The sequence below is a fragment of the Elaeis guineensis genome, unplaced genomic scaffold (assembly GCF_000442705.2).
Source record: "Elaeis guineensis isolate ETL-2024a unplaced genomic scaffold, EG11 Super_Scaffold_1000033, whole genome shotgun sequence".
Lineage (NCBI taxonomy): Eukaryota > Viridiplantae > Streptophyta > Magnoliopsida > Arecales > Arecaceae > Elaeis > Elaeis guineensis.
The window spans coordinates 923,743-934,839 of record NW_027332424.1 but is presented as its reverse complement, the minus strand read 5'-3'; the positions used below and the strand labels follow the sequence as shown (position 1 = coordinate 934,839).

General features: G+C 36.9%; 1 non-coding gene across 1 annotated transcript; it reads right to left on the bottom strand.

Annotated features, from left to right (window-relative positions):
* Positions 1 to 1,191: 1,191 nt before the first annotated feature.
* LOC140854533 (small nucleolar RNA R71) lies at positions 1,192 to 1,296 on the bottom strand. The gene has a single exon (XR_012137739.1). It is a non-coding gene; the product is annotated as a small nucleolar RNA R71 (small nucleolar RNA).
* Between the last annotated feature and the right edge of the window lie 9,801 nt (positions 1,297 to 11,097).

Sequence of the window (11,097 nt, the reverse complement as noted above, 5' to 3'; positions counted from 1 at the left end):
AAAAAAAAGCTACTAAATTTTATAACACTTAACTAAAATAGCGTAACCTCAAATATAAAAATTTCTAACTTGATTGGACACCTTGTTTCTTTGCATTGCATCTCCATAATTAATTTTAAGGGTGCAACCCATTAACTAAGATAAGGTGGGGATTTGATCACCCTTCCTTGGCCCACAAATCACTCCCTTGCATTTGCATAACCTAGACCTTAATCTAAAATTAATTAGATGTTGACCCTAAGAATTTCGAGCTCATTAGGACAAGTGACCCTGAGAGTTGAACCAGATTAGACTTGGTCAGCTAGCTGGTTTCTAGGCAAGTGGTTTGCGGGACGACTGGGCCCGAAGGAAGGTGGTTTTTAATTGGTTCCGTTCGCTGACCTGGCCAATTTAATTGGTGTCTAAGGAAAGCAACGGGGGGACTCCCACCAACTTTACACTTACCTGGCCAGTTGGTTGGTCAAGCTCCGACTTGGAGGGCTTGAAGGCTAACTACAGTTAGGAGCTGTCTAGAACTAGGGTAACTTTAGGATAGAGAGTCCACTGCGTGCTAACTTGATTGTAATTAAAATCTAACCACAACTAATTCTTCTATTAGTTTTAGGACTTCTTAGGATCTCTTCTTTAGAACTCTTTTCTCTCTTCTCTTCTCCTCTTAATACAAAAAAAAAATTCCTTAACAGACTAGGATAGTCCTACATAGACCTTTTAGTTGCATGTTAGGTCGACGATCACTAAAACCCGACTTGCAACCATTAGACGAAGAATTAGAAAAGACTCTTAGGACTATCCGAGTTAGAAACATGACTGCACCTGGTGAGGCTAATCCTCCACGCTCATTGAGAGAATACTTTACTCCATCCTCGTATACCTACTCTCCATGCATTCAAGCACCTCCAGTAGAAGCTACCCAATATGAGATTAAGTCTAGCATTATTCAAATATTGCCATCGTTCTATGGACTTAGTAACGAGGACCCATACAAACACTTGGATGAATTTCTTGAAATTTGTACCACAGTAAAAATCTAAAACTTCTCAGATGATGCCCTTAGGTTGAAACTGTTTTCTTTCTCACTTAAGGACCAAGCCAAATATTGGTTAAACTCCTTAGACTCTATAACCATTTCAACTTGGGATCATCTTCAGAGAGAATTTCTCAAGAAATACTTTTCAATTGAAAAAATAAATCAAATTAGAAAAGCTATCACCAGTTTTTCCCAATTGGAGGGTGAACTTTTTCATGAGACATGGGAAAGGTTAAGGGATCTCATTGTAAATGTCCACACCATGCTGTCCCTAAATGGCAACTTTGTCAGTATTTTTATGATGGTCTATCGGAGAAACACCGACAAATGGTTGATGCATCATGTGGTGGGACATTCATGCTAAAGAGTGAGGATGAAGCCTGGCGGCTCTTTGAAACACTTAGTAGAATTTCTTACATCATATGTCTGCCACTTCTAGAGAACAACCCATGCTTCAACAAAAAAGTAGAATTTATCAGATTGAAAACGTCATGGATATTCACAGTAAGGTAGATGAACTGTCCCAAAAATTAGACCGTCTTCTAAATACTGGACAATCCCCGATTCTACCTAACCCAATCCAAGAAGTTTGTGCATTGTGTGCAAGTCCGAACCATTTTGTTAGTGAATGCCCAGCCGCACCTCAATTTTCTGAGTTTGTGCACGAGCAGGTTCAGCAAGCTCAAGTCCAACAAGCTCGCAGACCAGGAAATGATCCATATTCGAGCACTTATAACCCCGACTGGAGAAACCATCCAAATTTTTCTTAGGACCACAACCAGTGGTTGGCCCTGCCGCACCTCGACCTCAATATCAGGACCCAACATATAGGCATGGACCATACCATCAATTTCAAAATGCTTCTCAACCGTCTACTACTGGTCACAGCTTAGCTTTTAAGGAAAAAATTTTGAAAGCACTAGAACGATTAGAAGTCAACACTCCGACCCTTAACTCCCACACACAATCCATTGCTAAGCTAGAGACCCAAATAGGTCAACTAGTGACTGCATTCAGTAGGAGGGAAGGAGAAAAATTACCTAGCCAACTCGAGAGCAACCCAAGAGGGCAATTTGTGATTGAGAGCTCTAATACTCCAAAAGTTTTTTCTGAACATGCCAAATCAATCATGACTCTGAGAAGTGGGAAGGTCATTGAACACACTGGTAAAACCAATGAGACCGACCCTAAACCTCTATCCGAAGCCAAATCACCCAAGAACAAGAAGGACCTTAAAATAGAGAATGAACCAACTGCACTGGAATCATCTTGCCTAAAGTCCCATTTTCGGATGCCCTGAAAACCCCTATTCTTGCAGATAAGAAGGGAGGAAGACTCGACGAGATGTTGAAATTGTTTAAGCAAGTCCAAATTAATCTTCTCCTTCTAGATGCAATCAAACAGATCCCTGCTTATGCCAAATTTTTGAAGGATTTGTGCATCCAAAAACGTAAATCTAGATCGCAAATCTTAAAAAAAATATGCCTCACTGAACAGGCTAGTTCTATCTTCCAACATGCCACTCCTCCAAAGCTTAAGGACCCAGGAGCCCCCATCATTTTCTATGTTATAGGAGATTATCATATTGAAAAAGCTCTTCTGGACTTAGGGGCAAGTGTGAATTTTTTACCCAGTTCGGTGTATGAACTTTTTGGATTCGAAGAACTGAAACTCACATTAGTCACACTGCAATTAGCCGACAGATCAATTAAGGAACCACGTGGAATGCTTGAGGATATCTTGGTCAAGGTAGATGAGTTTTACTTTCCAGTTGATTTTCTGGTTCTCGACATGGAACTAAATGGCAACCCAAGATAAATTCCCATCATCTTAGGACGACCCTTCCTAGCTACGGCAAATGCATGCATTAATTGTAGGACAGGAGTCATGGACGTATCATTTGGGAATAAGAAACTGAGACTGAATGTGTTTGGTGCTTCCCAAGGACCATCAATGGATAGTTGCTTCGAAGTAGATACACTAGAAGATATTATAGAAGATGCAACACCTACAATTCTAGCACCAGACCCCTTAGATACTTGCTTGGCTCACTTTGGAGTGTACACCTTGTTGGATACACCACACGATAAAACCACTCCTCCATGGACAATCAAGTATGAGCCATTGCCCACATTAGCCAGTACACCAATAGTCCCATCTTTAGAATCACCACCTACGTTAGAATTGAAACCCCTTCCTGCTATGCTCAAGTATGTATTTCTAGGACCCAATGACACCCTGCTGGCAATCATTGCATCAGACTTGACCCCTAATCAGGAAGCACAATTGGTTGGTATTCTAAAGGAACACAAAGAGGCTATCGGTTGGTCCATTGCCAATTTAAAAGAAATTGACCCCTCCATTTGCATGCACCATATTCATTTTGAGACAAATGCCAAACCCATCGAGTATGCAGAGGAGATTGAACCCAAACATGCGTGAAGTAGTAAAGAAAGAGGTGATAAAGTGGTTAGATGCTGGAATCATCTACCCCATATCCGACAGTAAATGGGTCGGTCCCACTCAAGTAGTACCTAAGAAATCAGGTATTACTGTGGTTGAGAATGAAGAAGGTGAACTGCTTTCCACTCGCATATCATCTGGATGGCGAGTATGCATAGATTATAGAAAACTGAATGCCGTTACTAGGAAGGACCATTTTTCATTGCCCTTCATCAATCAAATCTTAGAACGATTAGCAGGACAAAGTTTCTTCTTTTTTTTGATGGTTATTCCGGGTACAATCAAGTACCTGTATTTTGGATGATCAAGAAAAGACTACCTTCACTTGCCCCTATGGCACCTTCGCTTTTCGACGTATGCATTCGGGCTCTGCAATGCACCCACTATATTTCAACGGTGCATACTGGCCATTTTTTCGGATATGGTGGATATATATCTTGAAGTTTTTATGGATGATTTTTCTGTGTTTGGAACCACCTTTGAGATTGTCTCCATAATCTTTTCAAAGTTCTTAAACGGTGTATGGAGACAAATCTTGTCCTAAGTTGGGAAAAGAGCCATTTTATGGTGAGGAAAGGAATTGTATTAGGACATATTATTTTTGAAAGAGGGATCGAGGTAGATAAAGCCAAAGTTGAGGTCATTTCAAAACTACCACCCCTACTTCGGTCCGACAAATACGATCCTTCTTAGATTATGCCGATTTTATAGATACTTCATCAAAGACTTTAACAAGATTTCAAGATCTTTGTGCAATCTGTTGGCCAAGGACACACCATTTGTCTTTGACGAAGACTGTTTGAAAGCATTCAATACATTACGAATAGCCCTGACAACAGCACCCATAATAAAACCCCCTGACTGGTCCATTCCATTTGAGATTATGTGTGATGCCTCTGACTTTGCAATAGGTGCCGTCTTAGGCCAAAAAATCAATAAGAGCCACATGTGATCTATTATGCTAGCAAGACTCTTTCGATGCCCAATTAAACTACACCACAACAGAAAAAGAGCTACTAGCAGTAGTGTTCGCCTTTGAAAAATTTTGCTCATATCTGTTAGGGTCTAAGGTTCTAGTTTACTCTGATCATGTGGCTCTGAAACATCTCCTCTCAAAGAAAGATACTAAACTGCGTTTGATCAGATGGATCCTTCTTTTACAAGAATTTGATCTGAAAATTCAGATAAGAAGGGTTCCGAGAATGTGGTAGCTGATCACATCTCCAGGATCTTAGTTGAACACACGATAGGTATAGATGAGGTTAAAGAAAAATTTCTGACGAACAATTTTCGCAATCTCCTCTAGCCGTCCTCCATGGTTTGCCCATATTGTCAATTACTTGGCAACAGGACAAGTACCTTCTCACTGGACAAAACAAGAAAAGGATCAATTTTTCTCACAAATTAAACATTATTTCTAGGAAGAACCTGAACTATTCAAATACTGTCCTGATCAAGCTATTCGCCGTTGTGTCCCCGAGAGTGAATTCCAAAGCATTCTCACTTTTTGCCATTCTTCGACATGTGGGGGATATTTTAGTGGAAGAAAAACTGCAGCAAAGGTGTTGCAGAGTGGATTTTATTGACCGACCCTATTCAAAGATGCACATGAATTCAGTTGTAATTGCCTGCGATGCCAGCAAACAGAAAATATTTCGAAAAAAGATATGATGCCTCTATCCCCTATACTTGTAGTAGAAATTTTTGATGTTTGGGGAATTGATTTCATGGGACCCTTTCCCTCCTCATTTAGATTCGAGTATATTTTGGTAGCAGTGGACTACGTATCAAAATGGGTAGAGGCTATGGCAACCCGAACCAATGATCACAAAATCGTGATCAAGTTCATTCAACATAACATCTTTAGTCGATTTGGATGCCCAAGAGCCATAATTAACGATGGGGGTACACACTTCACAAATAAGCACTTCGACATGCTAATGAAAAAATATGGAATAACTCATAAAGTTGCCACACCTTATCACCTCCAGACAAGTGGCCAAGTTGAGGTCTCTAATAGGGAGATCAAGCATATTCTTGAAAAAATGATAAGACCCGATAGAAAAGACTGGTCAGCACGCTTAGATGATGCATTATGGGCTTACCGTACTACTTTTAAAATACCCATAGGAATGTCTTCTTATCGACTTGTATTCGAAAAAGCTTGTCATCTACCGGTGAAATTGGAACATCGTGCATTTTGGACCATACGGTAATTTAACTTTGATATGAAAAATGCATATTCCAATAGGAGACTTCAATTAAATGAACTTGAAGAGCTACGCAATGAAGCGTATGAGAGTACCAGAATTTATAAGGCTCGAACTAAAGTGTACCACGATAAATTCATTGCACGAAAAATGTTCGAGCCCAATCAAAAAGTTTGGCTCTTCAATTCTAGGTTGCGTCTGTTTCCTGGAAAACTTCGCTCACGTTGGGACGGACCTTTCATTGTAACTCAGGTATTTCCTCATAGAGCTATAGAACTCAAAAATCCTAAACAAGGGAACACTTTTAAAGTGAACGGTCAGTGATTGAAATCTTACATAGATGAATTAGTGATAGAGAATTAATTGAATCTGTTGATTTAGTGGATCCAATACTGCCATAATACTCAATTCAGTCTGGCTGAAGACGTAAAACTTAGCGCTTGTTGGGAGGCAACCCAATGATTTCATATTTTTTTTACTTTACCACAGCTGCAGGAATTTAGAACAAGAGCCTATTAATCAATGAAGCTATCTTCAACTTTCGAAGTAAAATTATCCCAGGTGCATTCTCTCCTTTTATTTTCTTTGCTTTCCTACTCCATTGAGGACAATGTAGATTAAGTTGGGGGGAAGAAAATAGAAATTAATCAAATCTCGAGTATGGTCAGAAATAATTAGTTTTGTGTATCCGAATTTTATTTTGATTAAGAGTCAATTAGGCATCCTAATAAATGAATGATTAACGGTCAAGATAATTTTAGAGATACTGAGGAATAAATTATTAAGAAAATCCAATGAATGGTAGGGTTTAGACTAGATCAAATTTTAGGAGTGATTCTACAACCCTCTTCTTACTGATCTCAATAAAGAATCTGCTTTATGAGAGATTGGATGGAAAGGTCGAGATATGCAAAAATTCTCCTTAAAATTTATTTTAAAAAAATTAAAAAAAAAACAACATTGGTTTCCTACTGAGTAACCGGGCCCTTTCGCCTAAGTAAGCGTTGTGGTTCGCGTAAAAAGGTGGCAATGTTAAAAAAAAAAAAGATAATAAGGAGACTAAATTGTAAGAAGATAATAAACCCCTCTCACATTAAGTTAGAGAATTTAAAGAGTAAAGTGAGGAGTTAGTGAAAGAAAAGCTCTTGAAATTTCTTTAGTTAATACTCAATCACTAATTGGGTCAAATTGATAATCCAAAGAAGTATCTCTTTAATGGTCTGACCAGGTATCATCTACCTTTTGAGATGCCTAACCTAACTTTTTAGTCAAGATCGAGTCAGTACACAATGCTGATATATCTATTTTACTCGAAGACGAGCAAAATTCAAGTTGGGGGTGTGATAAACACTTAATTTAAGTCATTTAAAGTAGAAAATTATAGTTAATTTATTTTATTTATTAAGAATTTGATATTTCTTTTTATATTTTACAGAAAGATGATCGCCGATATAAAGAGTCCGATTCATAGATCAAAAAGACTCAAGTTTGAAGAAAATTAGACTTAAAATAAAATTAAAATAAAAGAAGGATGCATACAGTATTATAGAAAATGAAGATACTATGCAAAGAACCCAAAAGGATATAGATGTAATTGTAAAGAAAAAAAGTTTCTTTTTGGAATAAAAAAATTTCTTTTTGAAGCGTTAACGCGTGTGTGAGGCGCAGAAGGCTCACGCGGGCGTGACGCGGAAGCAACGCGGGCGAGGCAGCGGGCGTGGGTGCGGGTGCGAGGCAGGCAGGTTCGTGGGGAATTTGATGCTGTGGACACAGTGACGAACAAATGCTTATTAAAAGAAAAAAATATGATATTTGAAATACTTCAAGAAGAAGAATTTGTATTTTCTTTATCTGTTTGTGATCTTTCTATCTCATCCATCCATCTTTTAGTCCTTAGTATTTTTTTAGTCCCACATCAGAAAATCATGTAAAACTCCTCCCTCCTAACACCTATAAAAAGATTTTTGTACTCTCATTGGAGGAGAAGCCCAGAAATTCTTCTAGAGCCTTGCATAGAGGAATAGAAAGGAACTACTTCATGAGCAGCTAGGCTAGCAGTTTCGGGAGTGGAGAAGAAATTTTGTAACGACACAGAGATGGTTTATTGTTCTAAACTTTCTTGTATTTCTTTATATACAATAAAGATTATGCTTTTTATTTAAATCGTCATGAGTTCTTTATTTGCTCTCGTTCATATACTTTTATTTATGCTTTTCTATTAGATTAATATTAAGAACAACTTTTACTTTTCGGAGACGCGCCGTGATCTACGGGTATGGGGCGTGCTGAGGAAAGAAGAGTTGTTTACCTAGTAATTTTCGAAGACACGTCGTGATCTACGGGTACGGGATGTGCCGAGGAAAGATAGGTATTTTTTTTAAGATTAATCGTATCTATTTAATTAAAAAAAGAGATACAACTCTGCTAGTGCAAAATTAATTCAAAACTCCCGAGCTCTTTATTTTTAATTACATCAATTTTAAAATAATTTATTTTCTAAATCAAAACAACGCTTCTTTCTTTTATTTTGTAATCTCAACTTAGTCCAAGGTCCCTGAGGATACGATCTCGACTCATCCTACCTACGTAGTGAGTAGAGTTATTTTTGGTGCTATCAACGACTAGCATCAAAAGGTTCAATATTTTTTACTTAATTCTCATATCAGTTAAGTATGAATAACCTAATAACATACCTCACTCTTGCTTTACTGAACATCAATAGTTTTTTGAAAAAAAAAAAATTCATGCTTAAAGATATCTAACACTAAATTCTTTCTTTATTTAAGGATGAGAAAAATTTAAGTTAAGAGATATAATAAACACATGAATTAGAATAATAAAGGCACCAAATATGATATTATTCGATTATTATTATTGAGAATTTCATGCTTCTCAATCTATTTTTCAGGTAAATTGAAGATTGGGTCCATCCAATTCAATTTCAAATGATTTAGACCCAAATATGATTACCAAGTGCGACCACATCAAGGGGAGGAAGCCTATCTAAAAGTTTAGAAGCAACATCTCCAAGGGTTAGGTTCATGGTGTCACTGTAAAGAAATCCAAGCCCTTTCATCATGCCAAATAATTCAAGAGTTTTCTCTTTTTCACTACACATGAAGTTGGGTCCAAGTAAGCCAAAGCACAAACAGAGAAAAAGAAGCTCACCCGATTCATGGTGGTCCACCAAGGAAAGGAGCTGAACCCGGTCCATCGTGGACCATGCATAAAACAAAAAAAAAAAAAAAAAAAAGGAAAGAAGAAAAGGCCGGACGCTGAAGGGAAAGGAAGAAATGGTGGGACCCATCTGATTTAAAGCGTGGTGTAAGGCCTTGTGAGGCCTGCTGTGGAGTGGGTTTTGGAGCTGGGTGCTGGATGTGGGTGTTGCAGGCATGGCACGAGCGAGCAAGTGCTAAAGCGGGCGTTGGATGTGGGGAGGCAGGTGGCCACACGGGCGTGACGTGAGAGCTAGGCGCACTGCTGGATGGCGTGCGAATGCGAAAGGGATGCAGTATATTTATGCGAGCAGCTGGAACGTAGAAAGAGCCTGACATGCGAATGCGGAAAAGATTATATTTTTAAAAATTATTTTAAAATCTTAATCATTGTTTTTTTTTTTTTTTTTGATCCTTCAATCTCATCCGTCTATCTCCTAGCCTCTATTCTCTTCTTTAATCCTCACGTGACACGCGAAAATATCCATCTTTTATATTTTTTAATCTTGTTCTCACTTTCTTCTACTCTTCCAACACATGAGAAGGAGAGTCAGCCAGAAGGTGTGAGAATAAAAAACTCTGCAGAAGAAGGCTGGAAAGAGATCCTAGTTTATATTTTTTTCTTTCTTTTATTTTATTTTCTGTTTCAACTCCAAACCCTGTTAATGGTTTAGGGGTTAAAAATATTTGTATTAGAATTTTTATTCCAGTAATAAAATTAGTTTCTTTCTTCATTTAAATTCTGCAATCGTTTGAATTTCTACAATTTTATATTTTTGTACTTAGAGTAATTTTATTTTATTTCTGTAACTCTTTAAATTTCTGCACGTTAAATTTCTACAATTAGAATAATTATTATTTTATATTTTTCAATTAATTTTAGAGCTTCAAATCAAATTATGTTTAGCTAAGCAATCCTCCTAAATTTGCAATGAAGCTAAATCATGATCAGAAGCCCTATTCTCTAGATTTTTTTTCGAGATTTTAATTTTTAGAGTTCTTCCTCCTTCATCCTTCTTACCAAGAGACTTGATGGGCTATAGTTGGGTTAGAATCCTTTCATAGTTCATACTTAATTCAATGCAAGAAAGGTAATGGGTAGACGGCTCACAAGTGTTTTAAACTCCTTTCTCTATCTTTCTTGTGGAAAACTTTGATGGATTATAGTTGGATTAGAGCCCCTTCATAGTCCATACTTGGGTAACATAAGAGAAGTGGTTGAAAAGAAAAAAATTTTAATTAGGATGAAAGTGAAATGCTTGATGGATCATAGTTGATTAAATCTTTTCATGATCCATGCTTGTTCATATTTTACATCTTAATCAAGGGATGTTATAAGAGAAACCATAAGAAGACTTTCTAAATCATTGGTCTAGTGATTCGAAAGCCCTAAATCTTTTAGATTATTTATTTCTGTATTTAATTATTTTACTACTGTAATAGTTAGTAAACAAACAATCTCTCCTCTTTTTTTTAAAGCTTGCTTGAGCAACTACTTGAACACAACTTAAAAACCTAATTTCTTGTGGGATCGATTCATACTCGCCGAACGTACTATATTGTACACCGTGCGCTTACGGTATAATTTAAGATACATCAGGATGCTAGTGATAATGTTGATGCTACTAATAATGTTGGTATAAATATTAATAAAAATTGATAATAATATTAATAATATTGATAAAAATGCTTGTAGTAGTGTTGATAATGATATTAATAATAATTTTGATAGCTATGCTAATTTTAATGTTGATATTTTTGACCATGACAATAATTTTGTGGACGTAATGTGAAGGGAGTTGATGATAGTTGTGATTTTGATAGTGATTTTATATTAGAGATGCACATGTACAAAGACATAAGTCCATCCAATTAATTCTTGAAAGATATGGTAAAAGGAAATATGCCTCAACTTGATTATTCTAATTTTGATGGTGATGATGATAGTGTTAAGAATAGTGATGGAAACTTTGAAGAGTTTAATATTAAGAAAAATTTAAATAACTTTAAATTCTTAAATGAAATAAAGTTTGATAATCATAAGAAAGTTAAAGATGTTGTAAGGATATATGGGACATTGAATGGATGTAATATTAAGTTGAAAAGGAATGCCAGTTTTTATATAGTCGCTGGATTTGCTGACGATTGCACGTGGAGAATATCTGCTTCATAAATGAGTACA